The sequence below is a fragment of the Balaenoptera musculus genome, chromosome 2 (assembly GCF_009873245.2).
Source record: "Balaenoptera musculus isolate JJ_BM4_2016_0621 chromosome 2, mBalMus1.pri.v3, whole genome shotgun sequence".
Classification (NCBI taxonomy): domain Eukaryota; kingdom Metazoa; phylum Chordata; class Mammalia; order Artiodactyla; family Balaenopteridae; genus Balaenoptera; species Balaenoptera musculus.
The window spans coordinates 16,223,452-16,246,456 of record NC_045786.1 but is presented as its reverse complement, the minus strand read 5'-3'; positions in this window follow the sequence as shown (position 1 = coordinate 16,246,456).

The following is a 23,005-nucleotide window of genomic DNA, read 5'->3' as shown; positions in this document are numbered from 1 at the left end:
CTGAACTCTGGATCGGCATGTGAGGGGGAGTGGGTGTTGAAGGTTTTTGGTACAGCCTGTAAGCTGTGGGATCTGATGCTATATCCATGTAAATTGTGTCAGAATTGAGTTAAATTATAGGACATCAAATCAGTGTCTGCTGAGAAGTGGAGAATTGCTTGGTGGTGTTGGAAAAAAACACAATGGAGTATGTACTCCATTGACAGATAATTGGGATAATCTACACATTGTACTTAAGTTGTGCTCTTATTTAAAAAGTAGAGATGTAATCTAATTTGTGTGGGATAAGCAATTTTCATTATATTCTTCATATAGATTCCTCTAAAGTAGTGATTTTTAACTCCTTTTTTCAAAAACCTCTGAGAATATGATGAACGATACCTACGTTGAAGAATTACACATATGTACAAAGTTCACATTTTGTATGGAAGTTTAGGAATTTAAGGTACTTCAACTTAAGAGTTCTGCTATGCTCTAGGACTTCAGTGGCTGAACATTCCGATTTCTTCTGAGAAACATACCCAAATAAGGTTTCATCCTGCCTGTTTTTTAACAGCTTTATGTCGATATAGCTAACACATATTAAACTGTACATGTTTAAAGTGTACAATTTTTTTTTTTTTTTGGCTGAGCCACACGGCATGTGGGATCTTTGTTCCCCGACCAAGGATTGAACCCGTGCCCTCTGCAGTGGAAGCTTGTAGTCCTAACCATTGCACCGCCAGGGAATTCCTAAAGTGAACAAACTGAAAAGCTTTGGTGTGTATACACCTGTGAAACAATCACCACAATAAGATAGTAAACATATCCATCATTCCAATTTTCCTAGTGCCCTTTGTAATTCCTCCCTTCAATTCCACTATCTACCTCCAGATAACCACTGAGTTGCTTTCTGTTGCTTTACTTTCATAGAATTGTATATAATCTCAGCACAATTATTTTGAGATTTATTCATTTCATTGTATCAATGGTTCATTCCTTTTTATTTCTGAGTAGTATTCCATTGTATAGATGTATCACAATTTGTTTATGTACTCCCTGTTAGTGCACATTTGGGTGGTTTCCAGTTTCTAGCTATTACAAATGAAGCTGCTAGATTGCTAGAATGTTTACATGTAAGTCTTTGTATAAACATTTACTTTTACTTTTCTTGGGGAAACTAAGAAAATTAGTAGTGGAATGGCTGGGACATATGGTAAGTGTACACTGAACTTTTTAGGAAACTGGCAAACTTTTTCAAAGTGTACTATTTCACATTTCCCACTATTGGTGTATAAGGGTCCTAGTTGCTCTACATTTTTACCAACATTTGATCTGGTCACTCTTTGATTTTAGACATTCTAATTGGTGTCTCGTTGTGGGTTTACTTTGCATTTCTGTAATGACTAATGATGATGAACATCTTTTCAAGTGCTTTTTTGCCATCTTTAGATCTTGGCAAAGTTTTCAAATATTTTGCTCATTTTTTAATTGGATTTTCTTATGATTGAGTTTCAAGAGTTGTTTATTCTGCACAGAAGCCATTATCAGATATATTATTTGCAATCTTCTCCCAGTCTGTGGCTTGCCTTTTCATTCTCTTAATATCTTTTTTTAACATTCTGCCTATTTTTAACACTACTTCTTAATTTACAGATGACCAAATATAAGAGCATCAAAATGTGGATTATGGCTAATCACATGGTTAAATTTACCTAACAGATACCTATATAGCCTCCACATGTAATTTTTATATAGTTCTCTTAATATCCATGCGGTTTTCTAATAGTGAACCCAAGCTTGCTTGGAACATACTTCATAGGAGCAAAATTTTTTGTTTTTCCTTAGCAGGGAAGCCTGATGTCAAAGTATAATTTTAAAAAGTTAAAAACAACTTATGTAATTATATTGTGATCACTTAAAGATTTATTTAAGTCAGGATTAAGGAACCAGCAGGCTCCAAAGCTGATTCAAAGGAGTATAAATCTGAAAAACTTGCAAACTAATTTTCTACACATTACCATCGAACTTTATGGAGTCTGGGGCCTAAGTGATAGTAAGCAGAAGTCAGTTACATCTTCCTCTAGAAAAATTAGATGATCTTTCAGTGGACTTGGTGGACAGTGCCCTAGTATGACTTTGAAAGAGTATGGTAATCTTTTTGCCTTATTTCTAAGTTTTGGATTAATTAAAAAAAATTTTTTTTTCATTTTATTAAAACTCTGGTCCATCAAAATATGGAATACAAAGTGGGCTGCAAAGAAGGGAATCAACCAACCAGAGACAGATCTTTTTTGGTTCCTGAAATCCAATGTAAATACTAACTAGTGCAGAACAGTTTCTCTGACTTACCATTTCAAAGCGCAGGATGGTTCAAACTAGGCTGATTATGCAGAGAATCTCCTGCAACCAACAGCTGCTGGGAAATCAAACTAGAGAACTCTGGTCAGTGGTTTGGTTACTAACCTACACTCTCCCAAATTACAATTGAGTCAGAAAGTGGCCAAGTACCAGCACGATAGATAGATTGTTTTGATTCTGGACGTTCCTTTAGCTCACATGAAGGACTGACTCATTCCCCAGAACCTGTGACTATGCTACCTTACATGGTAAAAGGATCTTGAGACGGCGAGATTATCCTGGATGGTTTAGGTAAACCTAAATGTAATTGCCAGGGCCCTTAAAAAAAGGGCCCGGGAGGATCAGGATCAAGAGTAGGAGAGGTGAAGAAAGAAGCAAGATTTTGGAGTGAGGTGAGGAAGGGGCTAGGAGCCCAGGAATGCAGGAGGCCTCTGAGAAAGGCAAGGAAGGCTTGTCCCCTGAAGTCTCCAGAAGGAATGCAGCCCTGCTGGCACCTTGATTTTAGAATACAGTTCTGGAACAAATTTTTGTTGTTTTTAATCACTAAATCTGTGGTAATCAGTTACATCAGTAGGAGGAAACTAAAAGAGGACCACATTTGCTTTCCCAAACTATTTGAGATCCGTGAACGAGAAGGTCTAGCAGAGGTTTTACTTGGGTGAAGCAGTCAATTTGTGGTTTCCATAGCTCTTACTCACAGAAAAAGCTGTGTAGGTATTACATTGAGGTTTATAAATTTTAAAACCTAATTGTTCCTTACATCTTTAAGTTCAACTATTTTTTTCTTTCAGTTTTATTGAGATATAATTCACATACAGCACTGTATGTTTAAGGTGTACAGCATAACGACTTACATGTATTGTGGTAATTATTTAATTACCACAGAAAGTTTAGTTAACATTATCTCATACAGATACAAAAAAAAAAAAAGAAACACCAGTACACATTTATCTTATAACCGAAAGTTTGTACCTTTTTTCCACCTTTATAAGTTCCACTTATAAATCTTAAGTTCATCTTCAAAATAACTGTTAAAATGGACTAAATTATTTACCTATTAACAGTTATTTTCAAGATTATTATTTATCCCATTATTAAACATAGTTGAATTGTCTTAAATAATTTTAAAATGTACTTTTAAATTATTTGAATATTGGAAATACTTCAAATCTTACTAAACCTTCTCACATATTTAGATAATTCTAGTAAATCTAACATGTAGTTAATGTAATAGATCCTCCTTTTCTTAAATATTCACTCTCAGCAAATTTTCTAATAACTTTTACCTTAAAATCAACAAATCTAACATCAATCATCCATTTATGCATTTTAAGTTAGAATCATAAATTAGTATGTTAGTCTCTAATATAACAAATCTTAAATATTACATCTATTTTACATACTAAATAGGCATGGAATATTCTTAAACCTAACACGAACGCATTATACTATGGGTTTGATTTACTTAATCCTTCATATATTGAGTCTTGGTTTAAAAGACCCTTCTTTATTCAAACAGACCCTTCTCACTGAGAAAACAATTACATAATCCTAAGCAAAGCTGATTTACCATTTCAGTGGGCTGAGATCTCTGACCTGAGATTTTTGTGGGGATTTGGAGACGTGGTGCTGTAGTCATCTAGGAGGATTCTTCTGCAGCAGTAACAAAGGCAACATGAGTTCTATGACAGAGGATCAATGCCCTCCAAATGGGGCTGGTTATTTCATCATTTCTTTCAAATTAATCACTTTATTTTGGTAGATGAGGTGTAACTCAAAGTCAGGGTACATCTTAACTCGATAGGAATCATCTAATCTATCTATTGCTTGATTCTATGCTGAATTATTTTCACATTCCATTTAAATTAGAGCCTATTGAATTCTGCCTAACTAGAAAATGAGATTATTTCTGGCACTGGATCCAGCTGCTAAGCCAACAGGAGATGGGAAGTCAAATATAGCCAGTTACTGTGGAACTGGTGGAGAGATGAGATGCAAGCCACAGTATTTAAGAATGTGTTGAGAGGATCAGATAACTAACTGTCATAAGTTAACAATGACATCTACTATTTTGAGCATTCCACACACCAGGCCTTATGCTAACCACTCTATTACATTAACTCATTTTTCCACAATAACCTTATGAAGGTAAATGTATTTATTCCTAGTCTGTAATAAGGAAACTGACTCAGAGAGGGAAAGTGACCTGCCCAAAGTCACAAGTTTAGTAAGTGGCAGAGCCAGGATTCAAAAGAGGTATATGTCATTTTAAAGCTGTTAACTATCAATGGAGAAGGTTCTAGAAACTTTAGCTCTGGATTCATTTTCTCCTATCAACAGAATGAAGGGGAAATGAAAGAATTCCCTGCGGATATGCTTTGCCCAAAAAGAAGGTTCAGGAGATGCATAGGCACAATGGAAATCCCTTGTCTAGCCAAGAGAGTTTGGATTCAAAAAAGAGACCCTGTGGTCAGAAAAGGCTTGGAGAAGGATTTCATATTCTGGGGATAAATCAGTTGTATGCCTCACTGAGCTAAATAGGGACTCTGGATTCTTCTGCTTCATAACAAAACAAAAAGCAAACGTAAACCAGGTCTTTTTTGTTCCTTCCTCATTAGTGTTATAATTTCCTTTTTTGTGAATTCTTAACTTTAATAAAGTTCATAAAACAATGTGCACTACTTAATAGAATGAACATATGTACCCACATCTTGTCATTGTCCTCTTGGTCCATGCAGAATTCCCCCCTGGAAACAAACACCTTCATATGGTCATGGCTACCACTCTCATTCAATGTGTTTAAGACCATCTTCTACCTCCAAAGTTTTCCCAGGGTGGGCTTAGGGCTGTGACTGATCCTCCCCCCAAAGAACCCACAGAGCTCCCCAGTGATGGGTATAAGATATAGGGATAAGGGGAAATCTAACAGGGGAAAGATTTTGATCTCCTATTCGCCCCTTTTATTTCCTGGAGCTTGAGACATGGAGATAACTCAGATCTGAGCTAACAGAGAAAAACAAAGAGAATCAAAACAATTGACACTGATAAATGTTACTTAATGGGGAAATCCTCAGTAGCAGTGGATGCCAATGAGTTATAACTTCCAAAGACCCCCCCCCCCCACTGGATTCCATCTGCACGTAGACCCCTGCATTTCTAGTGAGAGTCCCTTGGTGATATCTTCTGCTAAGAGACAACTTTCGATGCACATCCTTTTGGGAGAAACCAGACACCCCTGCTTTTGAAAGGGGAGGAACAATCTGCGTATATGCCCATGAAGGTGAGAATAAAAAGTTTTTATGCTCCAGATTCAAGAAAAGAAGTCTGTCCTTTTGCTACAGTGCCACAGTGCAGGGAGTGTGCTGCCCGATCCAGGAGACCCTGCTAACGTAGAGCACAATCCCATGGTGCCTCTCTAGCGCCAGGCACTGCTGTAGTGCAAGCTATTGTCATATTTGTCCCCTAATTGGGCATGTGCACAGTCTATTCTTGCTTTCTTTCTCTCTGCACTCACTGGATCAAGTGCAATCTTTCAAAAGCACAAATCTGATTATCTAAATCCTCTTCCTGAAACTCTCCAAAGCTTGCTCATTGTCTGTCATGTGGCCTCCTCGTCTCCAGATGATTAGACCCCATGCAGCCTAAGCAGACTTATCTCACACCTGTTTCTCACTGATATTTTAGTTCCACCAGAGCATCAAGCTGCCCTCCTACCTCAAGGCCTTTGCAAGTGATGTTTACTCTCCCAGGAATGCACTTTTCTTTCTGCTTTGCTTAGATAACAACTATTTATCTTTTGGATCTCTATTTGAAAGTAACTTCTATAGAAAAATCATACCTGCTCTTCTGGACCAGACCAAGTTCTGTTCCCACTAAATTCTTTCTTTGTCCCCTGTACTTTCATAATTTCATATGGCTCTGATTAATGTTTCATCTCCAGCAGACTGTTAGATTCTAGAGAGCAGGGGCTGTGTTTTTTTTTTCACGCGGCATTTCCTGCTCAGTGTCTATCACAATGCTTAACTTAGTAGGTAAGCGCTAAGTATTTGTTGGATGAATGGATACACGAAATGAAAAACATCGGATTTAAGAGTAGGCAATGTGGGCTTCCCTGGTGGCGCAGTGGTTGAGAATCTGCCTGCTAATGCAGGGGACACGGGTTCGAGCCCTGGTCTGGGAAGATCCCATATGCCGTGGAGCAACTAGGCCCGTGAGCCACAACTACTGAGCCTGCACGTCTGGAGCCTGTGCTCCGCAACAAGAGAGGCCACGATAATGAGAGGCCCGCGCACCGCGATGAAGAGTGGCCCCCGCTTGCCGCAACTAGAGAAAGCCCTCGCACAGAAACGAAGACCCAATACAGCCAAAAAAAAAAAAAAAAAAAAAAAAAAAAAGTAGGCAATGTGTGTTATCATGAAAACTCCACTAATAACTAGCATGTGATCTTAGAGTTATAGAATCTCTTGATCTCAGTTTCTTCTTCTGAAAAATGAAGTAATTAAAGTAGATCATGTTTACTGTTGTTTCAGTTATAAAGTTCTCTGAGTACAGGCACACCTTGTTTTCTTGCACTTAGTAATATGAGAAATTGCTGCGGAATTCTGGAATGAATCATTTGGAGAGAGTCAAGTTAGAATATTATCAGAAATATTTGAGATTGCTGATTGAGTCTGATGAGGTCAAACCTGGATGCCCCAGATAACTCTGGTAACCCCCTGGCAGGCACAACGAAGGCTGTGCTCTTTACCTTATGGTGGCCAGGAATGTGTTCCTAGGGGATGTAGCTGTGGCCTGGGTGCTGCATTTGCAAGTGGCCAATGCCTTGGAGGCCAGATGGGGCCAAGCAAATTTGGTAAAGTGTAAAACCTCAATTTGGTGCATATCTAATCCACAGGGTTTTTTTTAATTGCTTTTAAAAATGTTATTTTCTTCTCTATGGTGAAATCTGATATAATGTCGTAGAGCAAAATACTCCCCTCCACCCTTTTTTAAAACAATATCTTTTTTTATTTTAAGCTTTAGGGGCCATTAAAGACAAAATATTTTCTATGCCATTAGTGTGTGTCCTCTAGATGGCAGAACAGGATTTCATTTTGCACAGTTGAATCCTCTTGGCTATTTAATTGAAGTTTCCTATTGCGGAAAGTTCTTAGTTATCTGAAAGACTCAATATGTGTTTAAAAATTTCTTTTCTTACAGATAACATCTCACCTATCCAAAGTCACAGGAATGAGAGGCAAGGTACATTAATGGAAAATCTGAACAATACATTTTTATTTTTATTACTTTTTTTAAAAATTTGTTTATTTATTTATTTAATTAATTAATTTTTGGCTGCATTGGGTCTTCATTGCTGCACACGGGCTTTCTCTAGTTGTGGCTAGTGGGGGCTACTGTTCCTTGCGGTGCGTGGGCTTCTCATTGCGGTGGCTTCTCTTGTTGTAGAGCACAGCCTCTAGGCGCACAGGCTTCAGTAGTTGTGGCTCATGGACTTAGTTGCTCCAAAGCATGTGGGATCTTCCTGGACCAGGCCTTGAACCTGTGTCCCCTGCATTGGCAGGCGGATTCTTAACCACTGCGCCACCAGGGAAGCCCTGAACAATACATTTTTTAAAAGTCCAAAATATTTGATGTTCTCAAGTTGCATGTTATCTTGAATAAATTGCTAATTATCTTGCCAAAATGTAGATCCTACTCTACCAGCTTTAAAGGATAGATAAGACCTTTTGTTAATTGACATTTATTGTTTCGACTTAATGAATGTCACTGGAGTCCTTGAAAATTATTCTCTTACTCTCTAGGTTAAAATGTTGTTACATTTCCCTTTATGTTGCAAATTTGCTCACTGACACATTTTTTCCCCCAAAGAACGTTCAAAACTAAACTTTAGAATAGACCTGGCTTTGTTATTAGGAATTTTGGATGTCACATCCAAAAGATGGAATTTACATAAGGCTCCTTAAGCAATCATCATTTATAAGAGTTTATGATATTACGAAATGTCATCTCTGAATACAGTTGCCATCAGGGACTATTAGCTTTCCCATCTCTTAATAACCTATTCCTACCAGGGAATATATTTTCCACAGCAGACACAATAAATACTTATACATATGAGCAGACTTAAATACAAGTCACATTCACAGCTTTGATCTGAAATATCCAAGGTGATGTACTTGAGAGTTCAAGTTTAATCTTTCTTTGACAGAGGATCATCTTTCTGCCACAGAAAGCTTGGATCTCATGTTTCCCAAATGAAGATCATTCTTTCTCCACTAACAGGGAGGTAAAGTAATCAAGGCTAATTTCTGGATTTTAGTTTTACATATATTGAGGTCTGCGTTCTATATTTTTTGTTTTAGGTAGTGAAACAGTGCTTTCTCAGTCTCTGATAATTTTGCCCAAGACTGACTAAAATAAGCAAAAATGACAAATACATGTTGTCTAGAGTAATGACAGCTATGGCGTTTAAGAGAGCATTGCTGAGGATTCTGGGGCCAAGTCTCGCTTCAGAAGGAAAGGACACTATGATTGATGAGCATTTTCTGTCATGTGAAAGAGCAGGGAGGAGGGACAGGAACACAAATTTGCCTTCTCATCTGGGTTCTGGCTGCATTATCAGAGGGATTTCAAGTTCATTTCTTCAAAGGAATTCAACAATGTGACTGCATGATTAGACTAGCTCCACTAAGAGGTCTTTTTGAGTCCACTCTGCTTATAGTTTAGGCTAGAGATGAACAATTCCAAATTTCTAATCTCTTTATGCCTTTCTGAAGGCTTTGCCAGGCTTCTCACCAATTGCTCGTTTTTGTTTTTTTGTTCTTCCCTGGTTAGCATGCAGGTAGAAGGTATTAGCTGGGAAATATATCTCATTATACATTTTAAGGACCAGTAGCACTGATTCTTTTCAACTGAGGAATTTGGTCATTCATCTCAGCCACAGATACTTGTTTAAAAACTATTATGCAGCATGGCACTTTGTTAGGTGAGGGATTCACAGTGCTGGGAAAAAACACCCTTGCCCTTCTGGAGTTTCCTTTTAGATTTGAGTTCCTCTAAAATTACTTCATTGAATGGCTCTTCTGTGTCCACTTACTCCACCTATGTGCCAGCAGTTATTCTAGGTGCTGTGAACACAGCAGTGACTAAAACAGACAAAGTTTCTGCTTTCATAAGTCTTTCATTTTAGGGGAAAGAATAAATGAATATACATATGGTATAATATCAGTGATACACGCTATAAAGAAAAACAGGAGAAGGTAATAGGAGTGGAAAACTGGTCAGGGAAGGTCTCTCTGTAGATTTTTAAAATTTAAGCAGAGATATGAATGAAGTGAAGGAGACACCTATGTGAAGACCTATGGGAAGAGTGCAGAGGGGCAGTAGGTACAAGCTGAGGCTCATGCTGGGTGAGTGCAATGATCATGGAGGGAGCCACATGATCCAATTCTGTTGAGCCCCTAAGGGGAAGTGGTAAGATAACAAATTAGACATGCAGCCAGATGTGAAACCATGGTAAGGACTTTGGCTTTTATTCCAAGCCTTTTGGGGCATATTGGAGGGTTGTGAACAGGGGAAAGGTACAATCTGAATTTGTGTTAAAATATTCACATCAATAGAGTAAAGGCCAGGGAGGAAATGAGAGTAAGCATGGAGACCAGATAATAAAACTCTACTGTAAAGAGTGATAAAAATTATCATAAAATTCTATTTTAAAATATTTTAATACTTTATATACAATTATATATATATATATTATTGTCAAAATACTTAGAGGTTAAATCCACACACTTTTTAAGAAATTCTAAGCTTGCTAGCCCTTGTCTTATGCTGTCTAACTCAAACATCTATATATATCACATGATATTTTAGAATTTAAAGAACATATAAAAAACAGTGATTTCTTTCTTTTTTTTTTTTTTTGGCCACACCACGTGGCATGCGGGATCTTAGTTCACTGATCAGGGATCGAACCCGCGCCCACCTGCAGTGGAAGCATGGAGTCTTAACCGCTGGACTGCCAGGGAAGTCCCCAGTAATTTCTTAATTTAGGTACAAAAGAAACACCCAGGCCCCTCACCAGACTGCATAGACACCAATGATGCTCAGTTTGAGATTACGGGGGACAAATGAAAATACGTCCAGGCCTCAACAAAACCTACATCTGGGCACCTGAATGTCTAAGCAGTTTGGCTGCCAGTTCCAAGAAAATATAGGGTGTTAAGAAAGAATATTAATTGTTATTATTACAAACCCCCAATTTGAACATATTAGTAGGATTATTTGACCTTCAAGTTGGAAAACAAAGATAAAAGTTTCCTCACAGTGATATTTGCTGAGGTTTTGGGGGTAGGGGGGCAATGTTGTCATTAGTGTTATTTGCAAACATTTCTAGTTCATTCCCATTCTGGGCACATGAAAAAAATGGGACTTTCTGACTCCTTGTGATTGGGAAGCCACATTAGTAATTCTGAGCAATGAACTGAGAGTAGAAATGATGCCCATCACTTCTGGGCCAAACCTTTAATGCTCATACAAGATATTCCAGAGCTGTTTCCCCTGGCATGGAGACCAATACTTGGGGTAGTGTTTCCCAATCAGCTTGAGTCTCATAGTAGCAACAATGAACAAATTCTACCCCCCTGCCCAACCTCATTCCCTCCATCTCAGCTCTGGAGGACATACAGTAGGAACAGGAAATGAATCTTGGTAGTTTTATGCCACTTAAAATTTAAGATTACTTGTTAGTCCATATAACCTACATCCTGATAGGGGCAACAAAGTTCTCTATGAGTGGAAATATCATTTAAATGTCATCGCTAATAAATTGTCACACTTTCATTCAATTTGGCTAATAGGCCGTTTCACTTATCCAAAGATACTGTTATTGACAGAGTAGTTATCAGGTGGGATTTTAAAAACCATCAAGTCCTGTAAGAGAGTTATTAGGAAAGTATATATAACATAACAGCACTAGATAGCTGAAGAAAAGCTCTACTTCTTACTTTTTAGATGACTTACAACTTGGATCTACTGCAGTTTTCAAAGATTGAGTTTTCACTATTTCCATCATCTTTGGGCCACGTTCAACATCATGACCAGGAAAGAAAGTCACACCCAAGGTTCCAAAACTTATCTGATTCATAGCACTAAAGTGACCCTACTGGCCTAAACTTGAAAAGAAAATATGAAACAAAATAAAAGAGTTGAAAAAGGATAACCCCAAATAAGATGGCCTGGAAGAACATCTGTGGTAAGCAACCTCCAAGATGGCCCCCCAGTGACCACTGCCTCCTCGTGTTCATGCCCTTGTGTAATGCTCACCCCTTGATCGTGGGTTGGACTTAGGGATTCACTTCTAATGAATAGAAAGTGACATATATGACTGCCACTTCTGAGGTTAGGTTACAAAAGACTGTGGCTTCCATCTTTGGTTGCTCTCACTTGCTCTGAGGGAAAAGCCAGCGCCCGTGTTGTGAGTTGTCCTATGGTGACACACTTAGCAAGGAACTGAGGGAGGCTTCCAGCCCACAGCCAGTGAGGAACTTGGATCCTCAGCCCAACAACCTGAGAGGAACTGAATCCTGCCAATAACCATATAAGTGACCTGAGAAGCAGACCCTCCTCTAATCAGACCTTCCCAATGTGTCCTCACCCCAGGCGCCAGTGTGCCTGCAAGCTCAAGAAAGGTCTTAAGCCAGAGGCACACAGCTAAGCCACATCCAAATTCCTGATCCACAGAAACTGTGAGATAATGAATGTTTGCTGTTTCAAGCTGCTAGGTTTTAAGGTCATTTGTTACGTAGAAATAAACAATATGATACTTTAAGTATATCCTAGCATACAATGCCAAAGAATATAAATGCAAAGCTATGGGTTTCTGAGAGTATATTTTAAAAGTGTCTGGACTAAATCCAATTATCATAAAGGAAATAGTCCTTTTAGCTAAACCATCAAGACCATGTGTCAAAAAGCAGAATTGCTTGATAAGACCAAACTGTACTGTGGTAGAAACAGTTAACACTCATATTCACATGTTCCCTCTTCATTTCTCATCTTTTCTTACAGTTGGATTCACCATGTTATGAGTTCTGTCCCATGGAATGTAAGTAGAAGTAAACTGTTTTACTTCTGGGTTTATTCCTTCCCCCAATATTTCAACTAATCTTTAAGCCAGGAGATGGCAAGACTCTAGGATAGAAGAGGCATGTGGCAAGAGGGAGAAATAAACTTGAATTAAGCCACTAAGATTTCAGGTTTTATTTGTTACCATAGTGTAGCCTATTGCAGATCCTGGTTACTATACCCAGGAATAGTCACAATGCAGTTTCTAAGTATTCTGACTGATCTATATGTGGAGACAGTATCACTAGTCCAATTTGTAGGACAGATTGTGTATTTTCGTTTTTCTCCAATTGGGAAGGCTCTTCTCGTCCTCCACAATGATCTGGTTACATAGTCCAGAGGGGACTGAGATGCAATCTGTGTCATGGAAATTGATGTCACTTGCATTTCTGCTCATTTCCATCTAAACTTGACAACTGGTTTACTTGTATATGAAACTTCTGTATTTTTAATATTATTCTGTGTGCTTGTTTGCTTTCCCTTTAGGATATAGTTAAATTCTTGGATCGCTTCAGCTCTTTAGAAGCTGACAAATGGTCAAAGTATCTGCTTTAATAAAGAATTATGTGCTTTAGGGAATTCCCTGGTGGTCCAATGGTTAGGACTCTGCACTTTCACTGCCAAAGGCACGGGAACTATGTGCTTTAACAAAGAACATTCCTTCCTAGCCTTGATTGGTGTGGAAACAACCCCATATAAAAGGTGGGGCTTTTGGTTTCACTTTTATCTTTTAGGCCACATTTATACGCCTGGGTGTCTAGACGTGGAATGTTCTATGGAGAAAGCCCTATGATATCATGTTTCTAAAAGCAACTGTCTCCTGGTGCCAATTCACAACCACCTGTAAAAGTGCATCAACATGCTTGAATTCATCCATTCATGTTTCATCAACTAATTCAACAAATATTTATCAAGTGCCTAAAATGTGACGGGCCCTATGTTAAGGGTTAGGGATGAAAAGATAAAGAAGACTGGGTCTCAGTCATCATGGACCATATAGGTCATGGGAAAGAGCCACGCTGAAAAACCATTACAAGTATGAAGAGCATTACAGAGGAGGTCTGGGGGCAATAGTGAAAGTGTAAGGGTGTGAGGGAAGGAAACCTGGGTAAGAGGGCGCTGTCTGAGATAATCACTGTGAGGGAGTGATGTTTAAATTGAAATTAAAGGAGAAGTGGAGTTAGCTTTTGGGGGGAGAGCATGGAGAATGTTCCAGGTTGAGAGGAGGACCAGTGTGATGGCTCTGAGGTGAGGAAAAACTGAATGAGTTAGAGGAACTGAAATAAGACCAGGATGGAGGCAGGTGGATCTTCCAGGGCCTAATATTGCCAACAGCATCTTATCACGGTCAGAGAAGCTTTGCAGAAGAAATAGACTCCTGACTAGAAGTTTCCAAATTCAACAGAGAAAATGAAAGAATTTTTTCCTTTCTGATTCTGACTGCTCTCTTCAATATTGTCCGTGTTCTCGAAAAGGAAGTTGATCAAATGCACTCTTTTCTTTTTTTTCTTTTTCAACTTTCACTGATGGTTGAGCTTATTGTATCAATACTTGGCTCAAGCTCCCCATTCCTGGACATTTTATTTATTTAGAAGCATCAGTGACATATTAACACGTTGGGGAAGTTGAGAGGTTAAATGCTCAAGCTTTAAACAGTTGTAGAATAAATTCCGTGGTAAAGATGATGCTTAATTTTCACTGTGAAGGTTAATCAGAGGATTCAAAGTCCTTGTAAAATTCTCACTCTAAAGCCATGTTTGTGTCTCTCCTCTGACCCTGGAAACTCTCATCGTCAAACTTTAGTCAAAACACAGTCTTTTACTTTCTCCTGATTTCATTCTGGAAAACATGAGAGCTACCGAAATGTTCTATTATTCTGTCTGCACTATGTGATTATGTTTGCTAGTGGCCTGGAAATGAATCAATTGGACTGTTTTAGAAATGATCTCTTTGTAAAAGCAAACCGTAGAATAATATGAGAGTATTTTGTTTGATGACAATCAGTGACTGGCAAAGCCATGTAGCCTGAAACATGGAGACTGCCAGGTGCCATCCACCAAATCCTGGGTGCCAAGAGTGATTTGCAGAATGACACTGCTTCTCCCTGGGCTCATCTACATGTTGTGGCGGACACCCTGTGCCGGCAGCTCATTTATCAGGAAGCAGTGCCATTCGCATCGATAATGTCTGCAATTAGAGCATATTAGTCCTGATTGAAAGTGAGGCGTCAAAGGTATTATGTAATCTGAGGAAGAGAAATAACATCTGGAGTCCTGTCATCTCAGTGGAACAGAGTAATGAAAAGCTGGGGAAGAGTAAATGTGAACTTTTGTAAACAAGAAGTTGTGGGGCATTTTCTTTAGAGATCAAATTCCGTATAACTTTGTAGATCTTTAACAATACTAGTTAGCATTTATGGAGTGCCACAGGGATGGTGCTCAATGTTTACATGTGTGAATCCCAAATCTCACCACAGCCCTGTGAGAGTCATTACTATTCTCATTTTACATTTGGAGCTTTAGAAACAGGGGATGAATAAATGAATCAACCACCCATACAGGGCCTAAGGATGGGGAGGCTGAGGCTGGAATGGCTGACACTGGACCCAGGTCTTTTAGTTCTCCACCCATATGTCTTTACCCTGCACCATATTTCCAGTTCGCCAACAGAAACCAAGGGGACAGGGACTTTCCTGGCGGTCCAGGGGTTAAGACTCTGCGCTTCCACTGCAGGGGGCATGGGTTTGATCCCTGGTCAGGGAACTAAGATCCAGCATGCTGCACGGTGCAGCCAAAAAGAAAATAAATAAATAAAGTCTCTAAAAAAATTGTTCTCAGTATAAAAGAAAGAAAAGAAAGGAAGGAAGGAAGGAAGGAAGAAACCAAGGGGAGGGGGACCCTGAACTTTCATGAAAAATAGGAAGCAAGGCTGGCTAAATATAAGAGGACTAGGTGCTCATCTATAGGATTTTTTACCAAGGATATGTTGGGGAGGAAGGAATTTTCCTCTTATGCTTTTAGCTTCCTCTGGCTGGTCTAAGAATTAAACTGAACTGAGACAGATTAACAGGAGAAAATCAAAGTTTAATAGCTTGTATACACGGGAGAGACCCAGGAAAACTGATTAACTCACCAAAATGGCTGAAACCGTCACCCTTAAATACCATCTTCAGCTAAAGACAAAGAGGACATTGAGGGTAGGGATTTGGGACTTTAATGGGGAGAAAGGCAATTGACATGGAAAAGCAAATGTTTGGTAAACAAATGTTTGCTGGGCCTTGCAGAGACAGTGGGACACACAGAGGAATTTTAACACAGACTTTGCTAGCTTCCTTTCTGTCTACCACACCTAGTTTATGCTATAGTTATCTATGGTGATAGCTCTAGTCCTGTAATAGGCCCTTAATCTAAATTCTGTAGGCAGCTAAGGGGGAAGGTCAAAGTTTCTTTCTCAGTCTTTTGGGCCTTGTTTGTTTTCAGCTCAAAATAATCCACATGCCAGAGATATTTTGGGGTGGCAAGTTTTGCTTCCCTACAGATGAGATGCTTGGACATCCCCAGGTATTTTCTTCTACCTGCTAACTGATGCTTGAAATTCCAAAGCCTTCAGCCTCAGGCTCTAATCTTGTCAAAGTATTTTTTTTCCTCCTGTTATAATGCAGGAAGGGTAGATCTTTAAGCTCTAAATCAGTCATGGTATTTGTATAATATGAATGAAAGGCAAGAGATCTAGTTTTCCCAGGAAAAGGGGGCACTGGGAAAGAGTGGAAGAGGCTATAAACAAGAAAGAAAAGGAGGAACATAAAGTAGGAGCATTTATTTAGACTACACTGTGAGTGGTGTGCCCAGAAGTGCCCAACATGGTGGTGGGCAGGGAGTCAGGGCAAAGTGTGTGTGTGTGTGTGTGTGTGTGTGTGTGTCTGTGTGTCTGTGTGTTTGTGTTCAATTGAAGATGAACTGAGGACATATTTTGCTTCCTTGTCAAATACTTCTTATTGCAGTTTTTGAGGCATTTCCATGCTCAACTTTAAAATTTGCCCTACTATTACACTGGGCTGAGTTTAAGAAGGTTTCTGAAACCTGAGCTGACCTACATATTCCCTACCGTCAAATAGTCTTAGCAACTTCTCCATATTGTGACCACAGAGAACGTATGTGACATCAATACTCAGCATTACTCCATTTGGTTAAAAAAGGAAAAATATAAACTATCAGCCTCAATAGTTCATGAATATTTTATTGAGATTTGATTAGAATGGGAAAATTTTTAAAATTTGCTTAGCATCAAAGCTACAAAAAAATTAGTCTTTTAAAAATTGTTCCTACAGGCAACGTGCTTTGAATTATTACAAAGCAGAAAAAAACAAGGGCTATGCTAGGGCCAGATGATAGAAAATGAAAGCTACATGTGGTTTTTCTAGCAAGCATTCCCGAAGGGGCCTTGATGGCTGGGTACATACTTTTGATTAAATTCACTGAGTTTCCTCTATTGTGGCTACAATCCTGAGCTGGTTACTAAATGTGTCGCTTTCATGGAGATTTGTGTATTAAAAATCACAGAAAGGTGTTCTCTGAATATGTCATATTATATGAATATTTTATAACATTATGTGAATGTTGACCATTTTGGATACGGATTTTAACTTCAAGATAATTACACCCATTGTACCTAGTGTGGGCATCCAAAGGTTAGCAAGATGGAAACTACATTTCATTCGCCAGTTCCTGAAGGTTCCTTCTCCTTGTGGCATGTGTGAAAAGCCCCTTTACTGAACTGTATTTTACTGACAAGTATAGACATTAGAGTCAAACTGCCTGGATTTGAATTCTGGCTCCATCATTCATTAACTGCTCAACTTTGGGCAAATTATTTAACCTCTTTGTGTCATGGTTTGCTCCTCTGTTAGAATGAGAATGATAACAATACCTACCTTGTTGAATTGTGACAATTAAATGAGATAATATACACTAATTGCATGGTACATAGTAAGTTTTTAATAAATATTTATTCTTACTATTGCCCTTTCTAGTTTTCTTTTCCTAACCCTTTTCCTCAATCTGCCCTCCATCACTCTTGCATCAAACATTTCTTAAAATACCTTACAACATTTACTGTTTGATCTTTAAGTTTCCCTCCAACTATGAGCTTAAGGTTCTAGGATTCTTTTACATGTCAGGCATTGCAATAGGTATGCTGGAAAGTACAAGATGAGTAGTAAGATGTGTTCTCTACTCTCAGATTACAGCCCTGCAAAGGAGGTAGGACAGTTTTAGCTAATTGCTGCATTAGGCAGAATGTGATGTGTTCTTACAAAAGTATAAAATGCATTGGTAATACTGGAAAAGGGAGGAAAGATAAATTTCAATAGGAGAATGAAATATGATCCAGGAAAGCTTTTCAGCCAGAATGGACTTTGCATTAGATCTTGAATGAGGACATTTTAAGATGACGGAACACATGAGCAAAGGCACTGAGGCCGGTAAGCAAAGAATGAGTCTGGAGAATTTGAGTAATTCTTTGAAATTGGAACCTATGTAATGATGGTTGGCAATGCAGCCCAGGAATTAGTGATTCCTAGGGAATTAGCATGACATGTTAAGGACTTTGAAATTTATTTTACTCTTAATGAGAAGCCATCAAAAGTTAAGAACAAGAAGGGGAAAAATAGCTCATTGTTTTTTCTTTCTTTCTGTTCTATTCCCTCTCCTGTTCCTTCTTCATCTTCACCACTGATTAAAGGGTTGCTTTTCGTTAAAGCACTAGTTCAGTCCCACCTAGTCCTTCCCTTTGCCTCACTAGACTTGCCATAACTCTCTGCACAGGGAGCACTGTATCCTCTGTTAAGGTTGTTTACTCTCGGGGATATTAACTTACATCTACATATTCTCAGTGACAGATGCAAAAAGAACATCCTCGATAATATATATTCTAATGACTTGAGCTTCTTCAATGATTAGTTTTTGAATAAAAACATTGTAGATCAAATTGGCCTTGGGTCAAATGTTGACAATGTAAGCTAATTAGTGGATTTTGGTTTATATTAGCATAAAATAGGCATTCTTTTGAACTAGTGCTCCCTTTTTGAGTACTCGCATTACAACTCTATAATAAGCACAAGTTTAAGGTAACTACATATGGAAAGAAAATTGCGTTCTGAATCTACAAAAAACAATGAGATTTTCTGTTTTACAGTTGACCCCTGAACAACACAGGGGTTAGGGGTGCTGACCCCTGCACAGTCAAAAATCCACATATAACTTTTGACTCCCCCTAAACTTAACTACTAACAGCTTACTGTTGACCAGAAGCCTTACCGATAACATTAACAGTCAATTAACACATGTTTTGTATGTTATATGTATAATATACTGTATTCTTACAATAAAATAAGCTAGGAAAAAGAAAATGTTATTAAGAAAATCATATGGAAGAGAAATACATTTACAGGACTGTACTGTGTTTATTGATACCATAAGTTTACCAAGCCTGTTTATAAGATGAATTCTGTCTGTACCTACATCAATATTGTCTTATATGATACAAAACACTGTAGATGTTGTACATACTACAACACTAGACAACAAAAATGAAAAGATAATGTGAAAAAGAAATTCATATTTATTTACAGGTATAATGATTCATGCATTGATAACAAAAAAGCAGCAGTATGCTTGCTTTATGGTCGCCTGGTGTCATTGGTATGATTGCTTCACTGTAGCTTATACATTAATGAATGAATTGTTATAAAACTTTTATGACAGACAGCATTATAGTCATATTCGTAATACAGTATTGGAAATATTGTTACATTTAAAAAAAAATCACTTACCTGTGATGATCGGTTGATAAGCAGTTTCTCTAATTATGAGACAGAGGCATATTGGCTGGTAATGTAATTCTTTGGAGGCATAGTTACAAAACAGTAAAAAACAGATGCATTATTAATTTTATATTAAATATCACTCACTTTATGCCTGTATAAGGATAGACTAGTATGTACCTATATTTTATGCATTCATGACAAACCTTTTTCTTAATGTTTTTGATATTTCTAGGCCACATGGTTAGTCTGCAAACTTTTTCAAGTTGTCGCAAATCTCCAAAAAGTTTTCTAATACATTTATTGAAAAAAATCCACGTATATGTGGACTCGCAATTCAAACCCTTATTTTTCAAGGGTCAACTTTATTTCCATGTAAATTGATTTTTTGGTCAGTATTACAGTTTAGTATAAAAATATAAAATTTCCAAACTCTTGCTTGAGTAGGACTCTATTTAATGCCCCCAAATTTAGCTGTATTATATTAAAGTAATCAAATAAGGAGACCATTAGACTGAGTTGGCTCTAATACCTTGGGAGCCTATGTAAGCAAACAGAAACCTAAGCCAGAGAAAATGCACTCGAATCTAAGGAAAGGAAACTTAGGAACAACCGATCACAAACAGCCAATTAGGTTTTCCCAAATAAAGCAACCAAGTACGCTATAGCCTATCAGATAACTTCCTTGCTCTACTTCTGCTCTGTCCTAGAAAAGCCTTTTTCCTAGATTCTATCCATGGAGTGCTCCTAACCGCTTTCTATTTGGCACTGCCTGATTCAAATGGTTGTTTGCTCAAATAATCTCTTGTAAATTTAATGTACCTCAGTTTCTGTCTTCTTGTTTCCTTAGAAAGTATGAACCAGACTTCACCTGTTTCCATATTTTTCTGCCTCTTCAGCAACTCTCTTAACCTCCCTGGTCTGTTTCCTTGCCTGTACCGGAGTAATTATAAAAGTAGCTACCTCATCGAAATGTGATGATTAAATAAATTCGATTATTAAGTAAGTTATGTACACTAAGCTTTTTGAATATGCCTGATATAGCAAACTCTGCGTGCCAGTAAATCTACTACTTTATCAATAAAGATGAAGTTGTTTTCTTTACTTGGTAAATTTTCTTCATTCATTACCCCACTTCAATCTTTTTTTAAAAAATATACTTTTTTTTTTAGAGCAGTTTTAGATTTATAGGAATGTTGACCAGAAGTGTAGGGAGTTCTCCCAAAACCACCTTCCCACACATGCACAGCCTTCCTGACTATCAGAATACACCACCAATATGATACATATGTTATAATTGATGAACCTACATTGACAGGATTTTTTAGGACAGTGAAACTAGTCTGTATGATACTGTAATAGTGAATACATGTCATTATACACTTGTCTGAACCCTTAGAATATACAACACCAAGAGCTAACTGTAACGCAAGCTATGGACTTTGGGTGATGATGTGTTAATGTAGCTTTATTTTTTTATTTTATTTTTTTGAATTTTATTTTTTTATACAGCAGGTTCTTATTAGTTATCTATTTTATACATATTAGTGTATATATGTCAATCCCAATCTCCCAATTCATCCACCAACCCACTGAGCCCCACTTTCCCCCCGTGGTGTCCATACGTTTGTTCTCTACATCTGTGTCTTTATTTCTGCCTTGCAAACTGGTTCATCTGTACCATTTTTCTAGATTCCACATATATGCGTTAATATACAATATTTGTTTTTCTGATTATGACTTACTTCACTCTGTATGACAGCCTCTAGGTCCATACACGTCTGTACAAATGACCCAATTTTGTTCCTTTTTATGGCTGAGTAATATTCCATTGTATATATGTACCAAATCTTCTTTATCCATTCATCTGTCAATGGGCATTTAGGTTGCTTCCATGACCTGGCTATTGTAAATAGTGCTGCAATGAACATTGGGGTGCATGTGTCTTTTTGAATTATGGTTTTCTCTGGGTATATGTCCAGTAGTGGGATTACTGGGTCATATGATAATTTTTTTTCTTTTTAACATCTTTATTGGAGTATAATTGCTTTACAATGGTGTGTTAGCTTCTGCTTTATAACAAAGTGAATCAGCTATACATATACATATATCCCCATATATCCTCCCTCTTGCATCTCCCTCCCACCCTCCCTATCCCACCCCTCTAGATAGTCACAAACCACAGAGCTGATCTCGCTGTGCTATGCGGCTGCTTCCCACTAGCTATCTATTTTACATTTGGCAGTGTATATATGTCCATGCCACTCTCACTTAATCCCAGTTTACCCTTCCCACTCCCCGTGTCCTTAAGTCCATTCTCTACATCTGCGTCTTTATTCCTGTCCTGCCCCTAGGTTCTTCTGAACAATTTTTTTTTTTTAGGTTCCATATATATGTGTTAGCATATGGTATTTGTTTTTCTCTTTCTGACTTACTTCACTCTTACGTCACTCTTATGACAGTCTCTAGGTCCATCCACCTCACTACAAATAACTCAATTTCATTTCTTTTTATGGCTGAGTAATATTCCATTGTCTATATGTGTTGCATCTTCTTTATCCATTCATCTGTCAATGGACACTTAGGTTGCTTCCATGTCCTGGCTATTGTAAATAGTAATGCAGTGAACATTGTGTTACATGACTCTTTTTGAATTATGGTTTTCTCAGGGTATATGCCCAGTAGTGGGATTGCTGGGTCGTATGGTAGTTCTATTTTTAGGTTTTTAAGTAACCTCCATCCTGTTCTCCATAGTGGCTGTATCAATTTACATTCCCACCAACAGTGCAAGAGGGTTCCCTTTTCTCCACACCCCCTCCAGCATTTGTTGTTTGTAGATTTTCTGATGATGCCCATTCTAACTGGTGTGAGGTGATACCTCATTGTAGTTTTGATTTGCATTTCTCTAATGATTAGTGATGTTCAAATTGCCTATATTGCAAATACACAATTTTTTTTTTCTTTTAACATCTTTATTGGAGTAAAGATGCCAGTGACCTTGTCCCCACAGTGAGCCACATCCACCCACTGCCTCTGCAGGAGACCCTCCAACAGTAGCAGGTAGGTCTGGTTCAGTCTCCTATGGGGTCACTGCTCCTTCCCCTGGGTCCCAATGCGCACACTACTTTGTGTGTGCCCTCCAAGAGTGGAGCCTCTGTTTCACCCAGTCCTGTCGAAGTCCTGCAATCAAAGCCCGCTAGCCTTCAAAGTCTGATTCTCTGGGAATTCCTCCTCCTGTTGCCGGACCCCCAGGTTGGGAAGCCTGACGTGGGGCTCGGAACCTTCACTCCAGTGGGTGGACTTCTGTGGTATAAGTGTTCTCCAGTCTGTGAGTCACCCACCCAGCGGTTACTGGATTTGATTTTATTGTGATTGTGCCCCTTGTTCCATCTCATTGCGGCTTCTCCTTTTTCTTTGGATGTAGGGTATCTTTTTGGGTGAGTTCCAGTGTCTTCCTGTCGATGACTGTTCAGCAGTTAGTTGTGATTCCATCGCTCTCGCAAGAAGAAGTGAGTGCACGTCCTACTACACCGCCATCTTGAACCAATCTCCCATGTAGGTTTATTGATTGAAACAGATGTGGGGGATGTTGGCAGTAGGGGAGGCTGTGTGTGAGTAGGGCAGGGCGTATATGGGAAATCTCTGTACCTTCCTCTTGGTTTTGCTAGGAACCTCAAACTGCTCTAAAAAATAAAGTCCATTTTTAAAAAATCCTCTATG